General features: G+C 50.0%; 1 protein-coding gene across 1 annotated transcript in view; it reads right to left on the bottom strand.

The window, feature by feature from the left end:
• Positions 1-4,451, bottom strand: part of DLGAP2 (DLG associated protein 2) — a gene marked incomplete at its 3' end in the record, with an annotated part of 448,164 nt that extends 443,713 nt beyond the window's left edge. Inside the window, exon 1 of the mRNA XM_080710521.1 lies at positions 4,400-4,451. The remainder of the gene's footprint in view (positions 1-4,399) is intronic.
• Between the last annotated feature and the right edge of the window lie 10,715 nt (positions 4,452-15,166).

Raw genomic sequence — 15,166 nt, 5'->3', positions numbered from 1 at the left:
TTCGAGGAACTTACAATTACTAAATGCAGTCCTTCCTCTTATATCAGCACACTGTCCCCTCTGCCTCTTTGAACTAAGTACGCAAACTGCCCCGCAGCTATTCCTACTTCAACAGCCTTCCTACTTGCTGAGTAGTTTAACGATGTACAATTAGTTCTACCACCCCGCAAGCCTCCCAAGTCCCATAAAGCAGTGCATCTCTCCTCTACACCCACATGTAAGCAACAAAAATATTTTCCCAACCTACATAGATACTGTAAAATTAAGCACCCTTTTACAAATATTAAAGTATAATCCAAGATTTCATTTAACCAATGCACGGCAAAAACAATCAACACATGTATTCAGCACCTTCCCAGGAAAGACACAGGAGGGCAAGAGTTGGCCTCCACCACTGAGCCTCCACCCCTGAGCCTCCACCACTGAGCCTTCTCCACTGAGCTTCCTCCACCGAGCCTCCTCCACTGAACTTCCTTCACTCAGCCTTTTCCATTGAACCTCCTCTGCCAGCTCTGGAGGACCGACACGGGGCGCCATCACCCAAGACTCTATCCAGGAGCAACTTAAAAATGGTCACAGTGGGAGAATTCCCAACCCAGAAATCAGCAAACATTGGAAATCAGGGCTCCCACCTTGCTCCCCAGCCCAGCCTGGGAAGCTGGTTGCTGAATGTTGACCAGCATCACACTGGGGGAGACCCACCTGGGGGCAGTGGTGCTCCTGTCTCAGGTGAGCCCACCCTGTGCTTGCAAATAAGCAACAACCAGACCCACAAACAGATTGAAACTCCAAGAGCTTTCATCCAGGTTCTATAAATAAAGGGTTTCATAGACACTGTGCATGCCCTGTCAGCTGAGAACCCAGTGCACCTCAAAGCCGAACATCAGTGCCCCTCAAAGTCGAAGGCCACAGCACCTTAAAGTCTAGGGCCAGTGCACCTCAAAGTCTAGGGCCAGTGCACCTCAAAGTCTAGGGCCAGTGCACTGGTCATGCATGTTCATGACCCGCACTGTCTCTCACGGACAATACCCAACTTACCCAACACTCTACATATGCAAGTAACATACAATCTTATGAAGAATCTCAGGAGTGGTGGCAAATCCCTGTAATCCCAGTACTTGGGAGGCTGAGACAGGAGAATCGCAGGTTCGCAGCCAGCCTGAGCAACTTAGTGAGGCCCTTGCCAACATAGTGACGCCTTGTTTCAAAATAAAAAATAAAACAGGGCAAATTCAGAAGAGGACTGCCCCTGGGTTCAGTCCCCAGTACCACATACACATGAAAAGAATCTCATGAAATCTTATAAAATGTGGAAGAGTAGAAGGTTAATTATTTATGTTTTTACATTTTATATCAAAAAACCAAAGTTCCTATCCCCACCAAGTTAAGGGGAAAAGCAAGAAAGCAACTGCAAGAGATCTCTGTGGCTTAGAAGGGGGGCTGCCTACGAAATAAAAGACAGGCTCGCTTCAGTCCAGCGAACAGCCAGCCCAATGAACCGAAGCATGGAGGGAGTCAGTGCTCAAAGCTTGGGACCTGTGCCCCCAGGCACACACAGGCTGTCTGAAGCCCACCAACGACCCACAGCTATCCCAGAAGCAAAGGGGCAGCTTCCAAGGAAAAAGGCGCCCAGGCAGCTATTCCCAGGGCCCCTCCACTTGGTGGCCCCTCTATAACTCAATTATCCAAAAGAGGGAGGGAGAGAAGGAGCCGACAACACCATTCTACCAACAGCTATGGTAAAAGTCAGCTCTGGATTCAAACCAGAGACTGCTACCAAGATCCCCAACTCCAGCAGAAGACCAGCAGCCACTGTCTGGATGGGTCCCAGCTCCCAGTCTCCATTTTCCATGCAGCTAGATGGCTGCGCTTTTCGGGCAGGTTGCAAATGGATGGCATAATGAGAGTCAATTAGAAGTCACCAGAACAGGAAAAGACTGCTTGGAAGTAGAGACTGACTGACACCCAGGGCCCTCGCATGCGGGGCCAGGGTGCTACGACTGAGCCGCACCTCAGCTCTCAGGCGAGCTTTTAAAAGCTGTCTGCATTCATGCCCATGATTTCGTGGAAGAGGTAACCTCTGTGGCCATGTCTCCCCTTCATTAAGGAAACGTGCATTCTCTGCCCACCCTTCAGTTCTCCTGAGAACAAGTTCCTAAGCCAGGTAGTACGGAAGTAATCAGTGAAACTCACTCTACCTGCCCTACCTCATTAACCAAAATTATCTCGAGCAATCAAAACAGCAAGATGAAATGATGATCCATTTATCCTTCGAAGGCAGACACTTTCATTCAAAACCATAGCCCATATGTAAAGTTAATAGCATATACAGCATTCCTAAAAATAAAAATCAAACGAGAAAATGAAAGTGAGGAATTATCCTGAAATTGATTCTTTTTCAACCGTAGTAAAATGCAAATAACATAAAATTTACCCTTTTAGCAGTTTTTAAGTCTCCTGTCAACAGCATTAGGGACATTTCTGCTGTTGTGTAAACACCAAGCCATCCATCTGCAGACAGCTTTCATCCCCCAAAACTGAACTCTGTCCCCATCCCAAATGTGATCTCTAACTGAAAACTGTGAGAACTCTTCTAAGAAACCACTGCAGGAAAATTATACTCATGTCTGTAATGACTTTCATGTGTCACTGAAATGTAAAAGCATTCACCATAGTCTCCAAAAGTTTCTAAATAATTACATTAGATTTACTTACATGACACAAACTGAAACTCTGAATAAATGTATACTTTGAAGAGTCACAATTTCATCTCAGGACTCCTTCCAATTTGATGCGATCCTTCCCCCTTTCATGCCCCAAGTGAAGCCTCAGGCCCTCCAGAGTGGACTTGAGGTAAAACGCTCTGAAGGGCATTAGTGTTTTCAGAAGCCCACCTGGGCAGCGTCCTCCACAGTCAGGGCTCAGTGCCTGGGTTCTTAGTAACAGTGAATGAAACATCTCACACTGGCAATGTCTTCCATACCAACCTGAAGCCCGACTGTAACAAGTGGTCTTAAAATACAGAAAACTCACTTCAGTACTTAAAGCCACAAAGGTTTTCGCAGAACAATGCTGAGCTTTTAACATACTTCATCACAGCTCTGGAGGCTCTGGAATCAGAGGAACGATTAGCTGGACTATCTGGACTGGTCTGGACACACGCTCCTCACGCGTGAAACCTTGCCCGTGGGGGACATGGGTCTGCAGCCATCTTTGCTCCTTCACAGGTAATGTGTTCACCTGTCAGCACCACTCATCAAGACTTTCAGAGAATATACAGAGGCTCGAAGGATATCTAGCTGTGTTCTAAACACACTTTCCCATAAGCAGTAATATGCACAAGTCATAACCAACATGCTTCAGTAGCTAAAAACAACAATTCCATGAAACACAGTCAACAATATAACGTATCCATCTTCATAAGTAAAAGTAAAAAATCCTCTTTCCCCAAATACTTCTAAGTTGAAATGGCTAACAATAGTGTAGTTCAACCCCCTCAGTACCATACTAACTGGCTAGTGGGAAAGACACAGTTCACAGTAAGGTAAGGTTAAGACCAACCAAGTAAATATCCTAATTATTACCAGAGTCCAGTATGGTCAATTTTGTTATATCTAAACACCAGTAAGCAAATGGTAATAAATCTCTGCTTCATACCCAGAGAAAATACACAGAGATTTTAGCAACAAATAAAGTCTAATAGATCCTGTGCATTCCATCCCTTCCTCACATGGCAATTTCTTTGCTAATAACTCACCTTAGAGCACCAGACGGTAACTAAACCTCAGTCCCACACTGACTCACTGGCTTCTTAAGGCTCAAACCACAGAGTTCTAAAGGGCATTTGGGGCCCTTTTCTCCATTGTTTATCCATACAAGCAATGCGGGGCACCTCACTGAGCCCTGCAGTCTTGAGATGCAAGCTCCCACCGGCTCCCTGGGCTCTGGGAGAGCACTCCAAAGGCCCTTGGGAGTGAGTCCCTGGCCCACACCCACCCTGAGCACCAGGAGGCCAAGATTGCCAGCAGAGGCCAATTTTACTCATGGGAGCGGCCACCATGCTGTTTCTTGGTGTGTAAGTACAACTAATAAGCAAGTGAAATGACTTTGAAACTTATACATTCAAGTTTATAAAACAGCCAGCTTCTATCAAAAGTCCAAGATAGCAATCCTCTACTCCCACCTCCTGTGTCAGTAAAGACAGACCTTTGAGCTCCATTTGCAACTTGCTATAGAACCAAATGGTCTGGGTTTGATTTGATTTGATTTTGCTTCTTTCAGTTAACATACAATACTGCACTGAAAAACAATGGGGTAGCTAAACTAGGCATCCCTTTTCTCAATGTCGCCACCAACATGCAACGTGCAGCCGCAGGTCAGACGAAAGAGGTGGGTGTACCTGTGTTCCTGTCTGGTAAGACGCAGCAGTGCTTCTGCAGAATGCCGGGCAGAACCTGTTACAAAACAAATAAATAAAATGCGCGTGGTTATTATTCAGGCAGAGGGAGGCATCTCATTAACTGTTGCGAGCATTTTCTAATAAGATTGTTCAGTGTTGCCCAAGGTCAACACGCCCAAGACGGTCTAACAAATTAAACAGTGCAGAAAATGTTGATGACAGACATTTTTCATCAAAAGGTTAATCAGGTAAGTGAGCTGCTCTCCGTGCTGCTCTGGGGTGGGCACTGTTGGGGTAATGCACACCCTAATGTGTCCTGCGAGATCTGGAGAGAGCACTCCAGGGGATGCTGCCATCAGGTAAATGGGCCTGCCAATTTTCATGATGGCTTTTAAAATATTAGACGCAATTAGAGCCTGAAAGTGGAGCCTCACTGGGACATTATGTCGGGTCTTCTCCTAGGATCCAAGCTGAAGCACTTTCATCAGGGATGAGTCACAGAAAAATGTGTGAGAAGGGCCGTGTGGATACTCACAGTTTGGCAAGAAAAGGTGAAGGAAGTATCTTATTTGATAAGAGAAAGAAAGGTGAAAAGAATAGAAGACGGTTTTCTCAAGAAAACCCTGCGGTGTAAAGCACAGGCTGCAAACATTTGCAGCTAAAGAGATCTTGGTGAGAAATTTATGATTATGCTTTCTGAACTCAATTAGGGAAAAGCTGAATTCCATCTTGAGTGCCCCAGGAGATGAGCCCATACCCAACCCTGAGCCCCACCAGGAAGCTGTCCCCAGCTCTGCCAGTAAACCAGCTCAGTCTAGGAGCTTGCTCTCCAGGAGGAGAAGCAGAGGGCTCACAGAAAAACATCAACCCTGACATCTGTCCTTGACCGGCTCAGATACTTTAAGGAAAACACTGGTTTTTCTCTAAAATGACCACCCATTTCCCCTCCACTTGCCCCAAGCTATCCCATGACGCTAAAAGGATAATTTCCTTCTAATAAATGACCTATCCCAAGACTCCATGACCAATTTTCAACTCTGACTAAATCTACAGTAAAAATAAAGCAATAATTAGGTTAGTTGCTACTAAAAGCTGTGTAAAACCCCTGGAAATACAAGTTCAGAAACATGCTTACTCACTGGCAACCAACTGCCTGCTTGGCCAGAACGCAGGATGAGCCCTCGTAAGGAGCTGGCTGGTTAAGCTTGGAGACAGAGGCACCAACTCCAGCCTCCGCTCCTGTGAGTGGCGCTGATGGTCCTCACGGGCCTGGACTAAGCCACAGGGTCCTTTCATGCTCTTTCTCCCCCACCAGGCCACTGCCTCAACAGCCAAGAATGTAATAACGCCACACACAGCTGAAGTCTGGGCCCCACCTTGGGGGCCCACGTGATTCTGCCCTCCACATTCTACAACTTTCCCCCCAGGCCCAGAAGCCAGACACCCTCAAGGGCATGAAATGTTCAGAAAGACTGAGAAATTCTGCATTCCATCTGACCCACTTGCAAAATGAAGACACACAATTCTACGCGAAGGCTCTCCCAAGCTCACAGTTCCACTATTTGCCCCGAGGACCTTCCTCAGTTTTCCCTCCAACTAACCTCCAGGAGGAAAACACTGACCTGCAGATAAAAAAGTCACTAATGTAGCCCCCACCCCACAGTCCCACCCCAGCAAAGTAACAAAGGACACTGCTGCTGGGTGAATGTCTAGGGCATGACAGGCAACCTCAAAACATGGCCATGAAGGAATGCTGGGTCCTTTTCAACATTCTCAGCTCTAATCCTTAGCCACGATCAAACGGGGAAGATTCTTACAAATGCTTTTTAAAAAAATCATTGGTGCATTATAATCATACATCTTAGTGGGTACAAGATGGTAGAGGCATACATGCACACATCACTCATTTTTTAAATAGGCCCAGAAAAGCAACATGGTCACCAGTCCTTTGAACACCCAAATAACTCCTCATTCAACTCCAGAAAGGTGAACACAGGGTTCCAAAAGAAATCTTAGTCCACAGTAGAATTCACCCTGGCACTCCTAAAGGCAGACAATTTGTGTTCAAAAACAGCATTGTAGCTGGGCATGGTGATGCACGCTTTTAATCCCAGCATTTGGGAGGCTGAGACAGGAGGATCGAGGTTCGCGGACAGCCTCAGGTACTTAGTGAGGCCCTCTGCAACTCAGTGAGACCCTGTTTCAAAATAAAAAATAAAAAAAAAATAGGGCTGGGGATGTAGCTTGGAGGTAGAATGTCCCCGGGTTCTATCCCCAGTACCACAAAAAATAAATAAATAAAAATAAAAAATAAAAAACAGCATCGTGTCTAAGCTTGACAACTCTGGCACAGTCCTGGGGATGTGGCCCATGTTAAATCTTGGAAGGAGCCGCAGCCTCTGGGTTGGAAGCACACACCCTCCCTGTGGCCAGTGCTGGCCAGCAGGAGCAGCAGGGCAGGCAGTCATGGGATCATCTCCCTCTGTGGGGTTTACAGAGAGCAGCAGAGGAGAATGAAGTCCAGCACAAAAGCACTTGTCAAGTTCAGTTCCACCAACCTGCCTATTCAATGAGCACATTTAACTTCTGGGAATAACTGCAGACCCTGTTCTGCTCACCACAAGACTGGGTTAGGGGAAATATATATACCCAGAAGTGTGGCCAAGGACTCAGCATACACACGGTGCATGCCCCACGGACCTCTCCGACTGCCATCTCCATCTCGAGCCTACATCCTTCCCAGAGACTATTTGCTCCAAAAACATGTACTTCAACATCTCCCTCAGCCTTAGACTGTAATCCCCTCTGTGGCCACACTAAGCTCAGCCCACATTCCCTGATCAAAAGCAGGATGAGCAGGCTAAAACACAGTCCCACAGACAGACTCCCACTCCTGCAATAGAGCAGCTGCCTGCCCTGAGCTGCTGTACACATTTACACTAATGAAACTGATTAACGTTTAAAATCCAGCCTGCCGGCTGGGCATACTGACACACACTTGTAATCCCAGCATTGGGGAGGCGGAGACCGGAGGATCACAGTTCACGGGCAGCCTCAGCTACTTAGCAAGGCCCTTTGCAACTTAGTGAGATCCTGTTTCAAAAATAAAAAAGACTAAAAACTAGGGCTGGGGGTGTAGCTCAGAGGTAAAATGCCCCTGGGTTCCATCCCCGGTACCAAAATAAAAAAGAAAACTCCAGTCTCCCAGTGTCACTGGTCACATTTCAAGGGCCAATGAGCCATGGAAGCTGGGGATGTTGTGTTGAACAGGTGGACAATGGACACTGAGTCACTTTCCAGGGAGGAACCAAGACCTGGGGGTGGACTCGGCTCTCAGTGCCCAGGCAGGATCTTGTGCCCTATGGCCTGTCCACAGACCCAAGACTGCCCGCCCTCCTCCGATCTCACAATGATTCTTCAGAGACAGTCGTGTCCCTCTGGCCTCGGGGTCCCCTCTCTCCTCTCCTCTGGAAACCAAGGCACTGGTGCAGACCTTGGGCAGCTCCCTGTGTGACATCCACTCCACGTGAGCTGGGTCTCCACCATGGAGCGTCAGTCCCCTGCGACTGTCGTGACAAGCCACCGTAACTGTGATGAGGCATCTCAGAGCCACAGAAAGTTCCTGTCTCACAGCGCGGAGGCCGGAAGTCCAAAAGCAAGGTGTGCACAGGACCACCCTGGCCCACTGCAGGCCCTAGGGGAGGGCCGCTCCTGCCCGCCACCTCTCCAGCCCCGTGGCTCTGGGCGTTCCCCGGCTTGTGGCCACTCACGTGACTGCGTAGTCTCTGCACAGCATCCTCTGTGTCTCCATGGGGTCTCCCTTCACGTGTACCTGGGTCCACGCCTCTTATACAGACACCAGTCCTACAAGATTGAAGCCTCTGGTGACTGTACCAGAGCTCGCTTCAATCTGCCAGGACCAAACTTCCATGTCAGGGTACGTTGTGAGGTTTTAGGAGTGACACCCCAACACCTCTTCCTTGGGGGACACAAGTCAACCTGTAACAAGGTAGAACTTAGCACTAGAAAGTTCAGGTCAGGAACACTGGTGCCGTCCCTAACTGCCTCTTATCAGCAGGTCACTGTGCCCTCTGGCCTTGGTTGCCTGTCTGTGAAAAGGGAGGAGACTGTCTTAGGGAGCTGGCGTTAGCAGAAGCACTGAAGGGCCAACGCCTCCGCACGGTTAGCACGGGAGGCAGCAGCCGCAGCATTACATCAGCGCGGTGCCAAAGTGGCTGCACGGCACAGCCACAGGATGCAGACCTACTGCGCGCTTGCAGCTGTGCCACCTGCACATGCTAGGCCAGCTCGCCCAAGGCTCTCCAGCTACTCTGATACTTGTCCTGGCTCTGTCGACCAACCACAATGGCCAGCTCCACTTACCACCACCAAACAGGCTACACCGAGACAGGAAACATCCTTTAAAATAATTTGTTTGGCCCCAGCCAGCCTGTGACTATCTCCAGAAATCAAGGATAAAATTGTCCTGACATTACCAAGATGAACAAGTACAATCAGGCACCAGGGAACACCCTAGGCCCTGCCTGTTGCCTGGAGCACCCAGGATGCAGTCGCACCCCCTGCTCGGCAGCCTCTGGCCCTGGCAGCTCTGTCCTCTCTGCTCTCAGCTCTCATGTCAGCTTCCCAGTTCCCTCTGTGTTCCTGTCCCTGACACACCTGGCAGACATTGCCCAGGGTCCTACCTTAGATCCCCAGCCCGCGGGGCTGTGCCCCTGCCCACTCTCTTTTTTTTTTTTTTTTTTTTTTTTTGCGGGTTTGGGGATGGAACCCAGGGGCCTTTGACCTCCAAAATGCACCCCCTGCTCTATTTTTTTTTTATTCTTTATTTTGAAACCAGGTTTCACTGAGTTGCAGAGGGTCTCACTAAGTTGCTGAGGCTGTCCACGAACCGTGATCCTCCGGTCTCAGCCTCCGGAATGCTGGGATTACAAGTGTGCCCCACCACACCTGGCACCCCCGCCCACTCTCTAAGGGTTCAAGGGCAGCAACCTCCTAGTCTGCGACTCCCCCCCTTCACCGCAGCCTGCACGGCACCCTGTGCTGTCCCTCTGAGCTGCCTACATTTTGCCTCTAGACAGACCCCACCACTACTGGAGCATCTTCACAACCAAATACAGGTCTTGTGAATGTTGGGGGAATATACCAGGTATACCAGGGATGCGAAAAGAAGATGCTACTGGGGACAATCGGGGTCCTGCCTGGTCACCAGAGGTCTTCCTGTCTACGGTGCCCTACCCCCTTCACCCACGACCTCTGCAACCTCCTGATGGCTCACCAGCCAGCGCACCCACTTGGGGTTTGCACCTATAAAATGGGGACAGCCCAATGTCCCAGCTGCTGGGGCATTCAGTGACAGGTGTGTGCACTGTCTGGAAACGTCAGCAGGTGTCAAGCGCTTCGGAGTGAACAGGTGTTACCACCTGGAGATGCTCCGTCCTCATGAAGGGCTGTTCCGGCTGCAGGTCCCTCCATTTATCAGACACTCCAAATCCCAGTCCAAACTCATTCCCGGAAGGTCTACTCAGGGTCACCTCTGTGCTCACCTCCCGGGCCCACTGGTCCTTCCACACCCTCCCTGCACACTGCAAGGGCAATCCACCAGGCTCCTGAGCACCCACGCCCTCTGCCCTCAGGTGGTTGGGTCTGCCTCCTACCACAGTTAGCACCTCCACACATACTGTGCTCCTTAGAAGAGAAACACTTTGCTTTTTATTAATAACAAACTCATGTGTTCATTCTCTTTGTAAGAAATTCAAATCATACAAACACAGGGGGAAGGGAGGGATTACTGTACTTCAACTGAAGTCTTTTGGACCTAATTAATTGTTAAACATTGTAAAGATCTAATTTTGATAATAAGGAATCTTTTCTTCAATTTTTAGAAACTCAGAATATTTTTTGTCTGTTATTTCCTGGAATTTCTGCTATTCAGACGCTGGGACTACGGAACCTAATTTTTAGATATTCAGCCTGTCGGCTCCTTCCCTGGAACTTCTGCTATCTAGACGTCAGGACTACTGAACTCAATTACTTAAAGTTCTCATTTTTTGCTATTCCTTGGTGTTTTTGTTCTACTTTCTGGAAATTTTCTCAACTTTAGAGTCCAGCCCCCTGGAGAGTGATCTAGCTTCTGCTGTGAATTGTTCTTTTCACAGATGCTCCCTTTATTCTGCACCTATTCTGGATTGCTAGATGGAATACCAGCTCTTCCCTCTCTGAGGATAGGAAAATTGGTTCCCTTTGTTCCCGGGGGCTTCTCTGTTTGCAGTGACTTTGTTGCCTGTTCATAGGTTTATTGCCGGTTCATAGAAGTAGGAGTGGGTGCTCTTGGCTGTTCGCATGGTTGAGATGGAGCCCTAAATGTTATCACTTTACATCCAGCCCTGTGAACACGGTCAGCAGAGCACTAATGTGCCTGATCTGGGGGATACTGGTGAAGAGTTAAGTGTCTGCGAGGCTTGAAAGCTCCTCCAAGGCCATCTGCTGGCCTTGAGAGAGGGAAGAGTGGTAACTATGCACCAGAGAGACCGCCCCAAAGTAACATCAGACCAGAGGAGGTGGCCTTGGGAGCCTTAGTCAGGGACACCCTGGAAGGGGAGGGTCTCCTGCAGTCTACACAGCAGGCAATCTTGTCCCGGCTTTGTAATTTGCAACTTTTATTGCACTGAAATTATTTCCAGATAAAGCTCCTCAGAAGTGTTGCTCTCTCCCTCCCCATCTCTGAATCTCTGGGAAGATGCCCTGAAACACGTCTTAGCCGGTTTCACTGGGAGCTCAGCTTGCCACTCTGCCTGGATGCCCCTGATGGTCTTCCTTCCACAACTCATGCAACAAATGCGTGGGATGTTATTTTAATGCATGAAATTACATTGCACAGTTTAATATGCTTCTCAGAGCACTGGGCCCCTGAGACACAGGCACATTCTTTAGAGTGTCAAGAACATGAACAAAGGTTCAGTTAATCCTTCTCAACTAATTAACTTTGAAGAACCTGCCTCGGGTTTGCATCGAGAAAGCTCCACACCACATGCTTCTAACAAGCCAGACTTAGCAGCATTTCCCCCTCGCACCAGAGTGGCCGGTTTCCAGGTCTGCGCAGGAATGCCCCTGTCTCTGCCCTCTCGAGTGCTGTGGGCACTGGCTGAGGGAGGACACCCTGCATCATTCACAGCCAGGGGAAGGTGCACCAGAACCTGCTCTCCCGACTGCCAGTCCAGAGCCCCCTACACATTCCCATGAGCCCCCTGCAGGCCATGATTCATGCCTCGCCAGCTGTACAGAGCCAGATGCTCACCGAGACCATCAGTGGCAGCATGGTGGGGCAGTGGTTGTGGATGCTGGGGATGGCTGCCTGTGTGGACATCCAGCTCCCCGGCTGTGCCTCCCTGCCTGTCTCTAGGGTTAAACGCTCCTCCCCAGCAGCATGGGGATGGAGTAGGGTGCAAGAGTAGACGAGATGGGGAAGCCGGCGCTGGAGATGGCACCGTGAGCCATCAGGGGCGTTGCTGCCTCACAAGACCGTGCATGAGCAGGGCCCAGGGTCTGGAACCAGCTCAGAACTTGGCACTGTAAAGGAGGGACCTGTAAGAACGAGGCAGCCTCAAGCCTCAAAGCTGGTGGCTGTGCATTGTCCACAGAGAACCTCTCACTGGGCTCATGCCAGAGCTGCTGGGCTGAGAACACACGGGCCACCTACAGCCCCGAGGGGCCTGTTCAGGAGGGCAGGGTGGGACCAGAGAAGCTGTGTCTCTCACAAGCTCCCAGGAAGCTCAGGTGCTGGCCAGGCCTCCAGGAAGCAGAGTGTCTGTCCCCAAGCTGCCCAGCAGGCATTCACATGGCCAAGCCTAGTCCTGCCGTGAAGACTCACACAACAGAGGAACTGCTGGACACACAGAAGCAATCTCAACACACTTTGTGACAGAAGAGTGGACAGAGGAATTACTAACGAGGTCAGAAATGTGGACCCCAAAGGTCTCTGGAAGCTCTGGCTCAGGAGTACACACACACTCAAAAACCAGGAGAGAGCAGGTAGCCGGGAATCTACATCCTGGGCCATGGCCCTAACAGCCCCTCACCTGCACAAGGCACCACAAACCTGCATGTGACCAAAGAAGCAGAGATAGTACACAACATGGGCTTTGGATGTAGGTCTGCGGGCAAACCGCAGGACTGCAGCTCCGGCTACACTAGGCAAGCGCCAAGCCCGCCTCCTGCAGGTGGGAACAGAGGCCTCACCTGCCCCATCCCCACCACGCAGGACACTGAGCAGGTGCCTGTACTTCTCAGAAAAACTTTTAAAGAGAAAATATCTCGCACAAATGCAGGCCTTCCTATTAAAACTCCTGCTGTACAGCAGACCCCAGCAGCCAGCAAGGCCGTCCACTCACAAAAGGCTTTGGAAGATGCTCCATGCCTCATGGCAGAGAAGCAGAGGCTCATTTGGAGAGAGCCCCCTACTTGAGAGATGCCAAGACAAACAGAAGCTCAGAATGACTTCCGCAGTGGGCCCGTGTGGAGACCAAGCATGCCCCTAAGTGTCCCCATGGAGTCCAGAGCAGCAGTCTTCAGGTTGTGCCTGATCCTGAGTTCCTCTGGTTCATAAGGCCGTCCTTTGCCGTGGGTTTCTCAATTTTGAGTTCCAGTGCCACCACGTTACAAGTACACATCCTGCACAGCACAACGTAGACACAAAAGAAGACTCATCGAGCGCATCAAGAACGACCACATGTGATCTTATCAAATGAAAGCAGAGCACGTGGGTGACAGGCGTATCACATCCATGTCGGGTGTGTGAGCCTGCTGAACGCCAGACCACCAAAAGATGCAGCCCCTCCCCTGAGACCCAGAGAAAGAGAAGCCCCCTAGGGCTGGTCATGGCAGCACACTCACCTGTCGGGAGATCATCTGATGAGTGCCCTATGAGTGGACAGGGACAGTCCTTGCTCTATCCCCTGGCTTTAGCTCAGCTTGATCTCCCCGTTGACATTGCCCACTTACTTCAAAATTGCCTGCCATCCTGACCCCGGCCTAGAGCTGTCTGCACATGGGTAGCTCCCCTGAACAAGCTCTGTGCTAGTTCTCAGTCATGTCTGACCCCTGCAGTGACAGTGCGTCCGTCGCTGCTCTCTGCCTGTGCTCTCTGCACAGCCGCTTTGGCCCTTTTTTGGCCTCTCTGTGACCTACGCCTCTCACTTTGGGGCATGTAATGCATGATCTGAATGTTACAGATCTGAGTAATTAAGATTGGTGTAAAAGGACCTGTGATTGCCTAGCCTATGAGTACCAGGTGACCCCAGCAACAACGGTGAATTGCAACTGATGGAGGTGAGGTAGCTGGTGAATTTATTGTTACTCAATAAATCCTGACATTGTGGGAAGACACAGATGTCTTCGGCCTGTGTTAAATGGCAAGCTTGCTCATGACAGCCAAGCTCCCCTGCACCTGCCTCCCTACACGCCCGACCTGGGCTCAGTTCTGTCAGCGTGAATGGGAAGAAAAGCAGTTTATAATCTGTCCCTGTTGAGGCTGGGGACAACCTTTCTGTCCAAACCTTTTATAAAGCTCATACATTTCCTCAGGCTGAAGGGCCATCTATGAAGTGCTCTTCAAAGCAAAGAAAACTCTCAGAGACATTCATCTGTCACAGTCACCAGGGCTGCCACAACAGAACCCCACTACAGCGCACCATCACAGAACACCACTACAGAACACCAGGCTGCCATAACAGAACACCAACACAGAACACCAGGCTGCCACAGCAGCCACAGGTAGCAGGGAGGGAACACCAGCTCCACGGCCACCTGTAGCCTGGCCCACACCCTCCCCTTGTGCAGACATTTTTCTTGTTTTTCTGCTGTAGACAAGGGCGCATGGTCACTCCATCTGTTGAATTAAATCTAATTAAATGTATTTGCAGTGTAGGAAGACTTAAGTGCACAGACTGTATGTGATGGAGGCAATCACAAGTGTGTGCTCACTGAATTGATTGTTGTGGCAAGGTTAAGAGGCACAGACAATTCTCAGCGCTGTTCCTCGGTCTTTGTCTTCCTTCCTGTTGAACACAGAGGGGTGCAAATGGGAAAGCCTGGGGCAGCCTTCTGCAAAGTCTTACCACTGTACTCATAGGAAAACAATGGAGGTGGCTGGCCAGCATCCTGAGGCCACAGGTGCCCAGTGGCCCCAGGCAGGGCTCAGAGTTCTGGGACCACAGGCGTTTGGCAGCTCCAGGCAGGGTTCAGGGTTCTGGGACCATGTGCTCCACTCCTGCCATCTAAGAACATGGAGTTTCAGGTCCTTGTAAAAGGCAAAGGGGACACCTTTAGCCTCATCTTTTCAACAGCAGAAAATCAATTCTGTAGACGCAGAGCTCTGGCCCGAGCAAGGGTAGGCCTGGATGGGAGCAAGCTCGGCCTCTGTGGCCAGGGTGCATCTGTCCTCACACAGGTGCACTATCTCCCCGAGCATAGTCCTGCCACCATGTGCTCCATGCCACCCAGGGCAGAGTACCCTCCTGCCCCATCCGGAGCTGTGGGGAAGTCTTTAGGGCCTTTCCCATGCTCCCAGGATGACCGTGACTGTGGACACGTGGCCATGTTCAATTTCAGGACATGTCTCAGAATTCTCTTTGTAATGTGACTTCTATTTCAAGTGTTCTTGAACTTCATTTCTATCAGTATTCCTAGCCATCCAGACCCACTATCTGCTCCAGAATCAGCCACCTCCTGCAGGCCCCAGGCTCTCTGTGC

Source organism: Muscardinus avellanarius, assembly GCF_963383645.1.
Source record: "Muscardinus avellanarius genome assembly, chromosome: 14".
NCBI classification, from domain to species: domain Eukaryota; kingdom Metazoa; phylum Chordata; class Mammalia; order Rodentia; family Gliridae; genus Muscardinus; species Muscardinus avellanarius.
The sequence above is the reverse complement of the archived record's forward strand: the minus strand, read 5'-3'. Positions and strand labels throughout refer to the sequence as shown.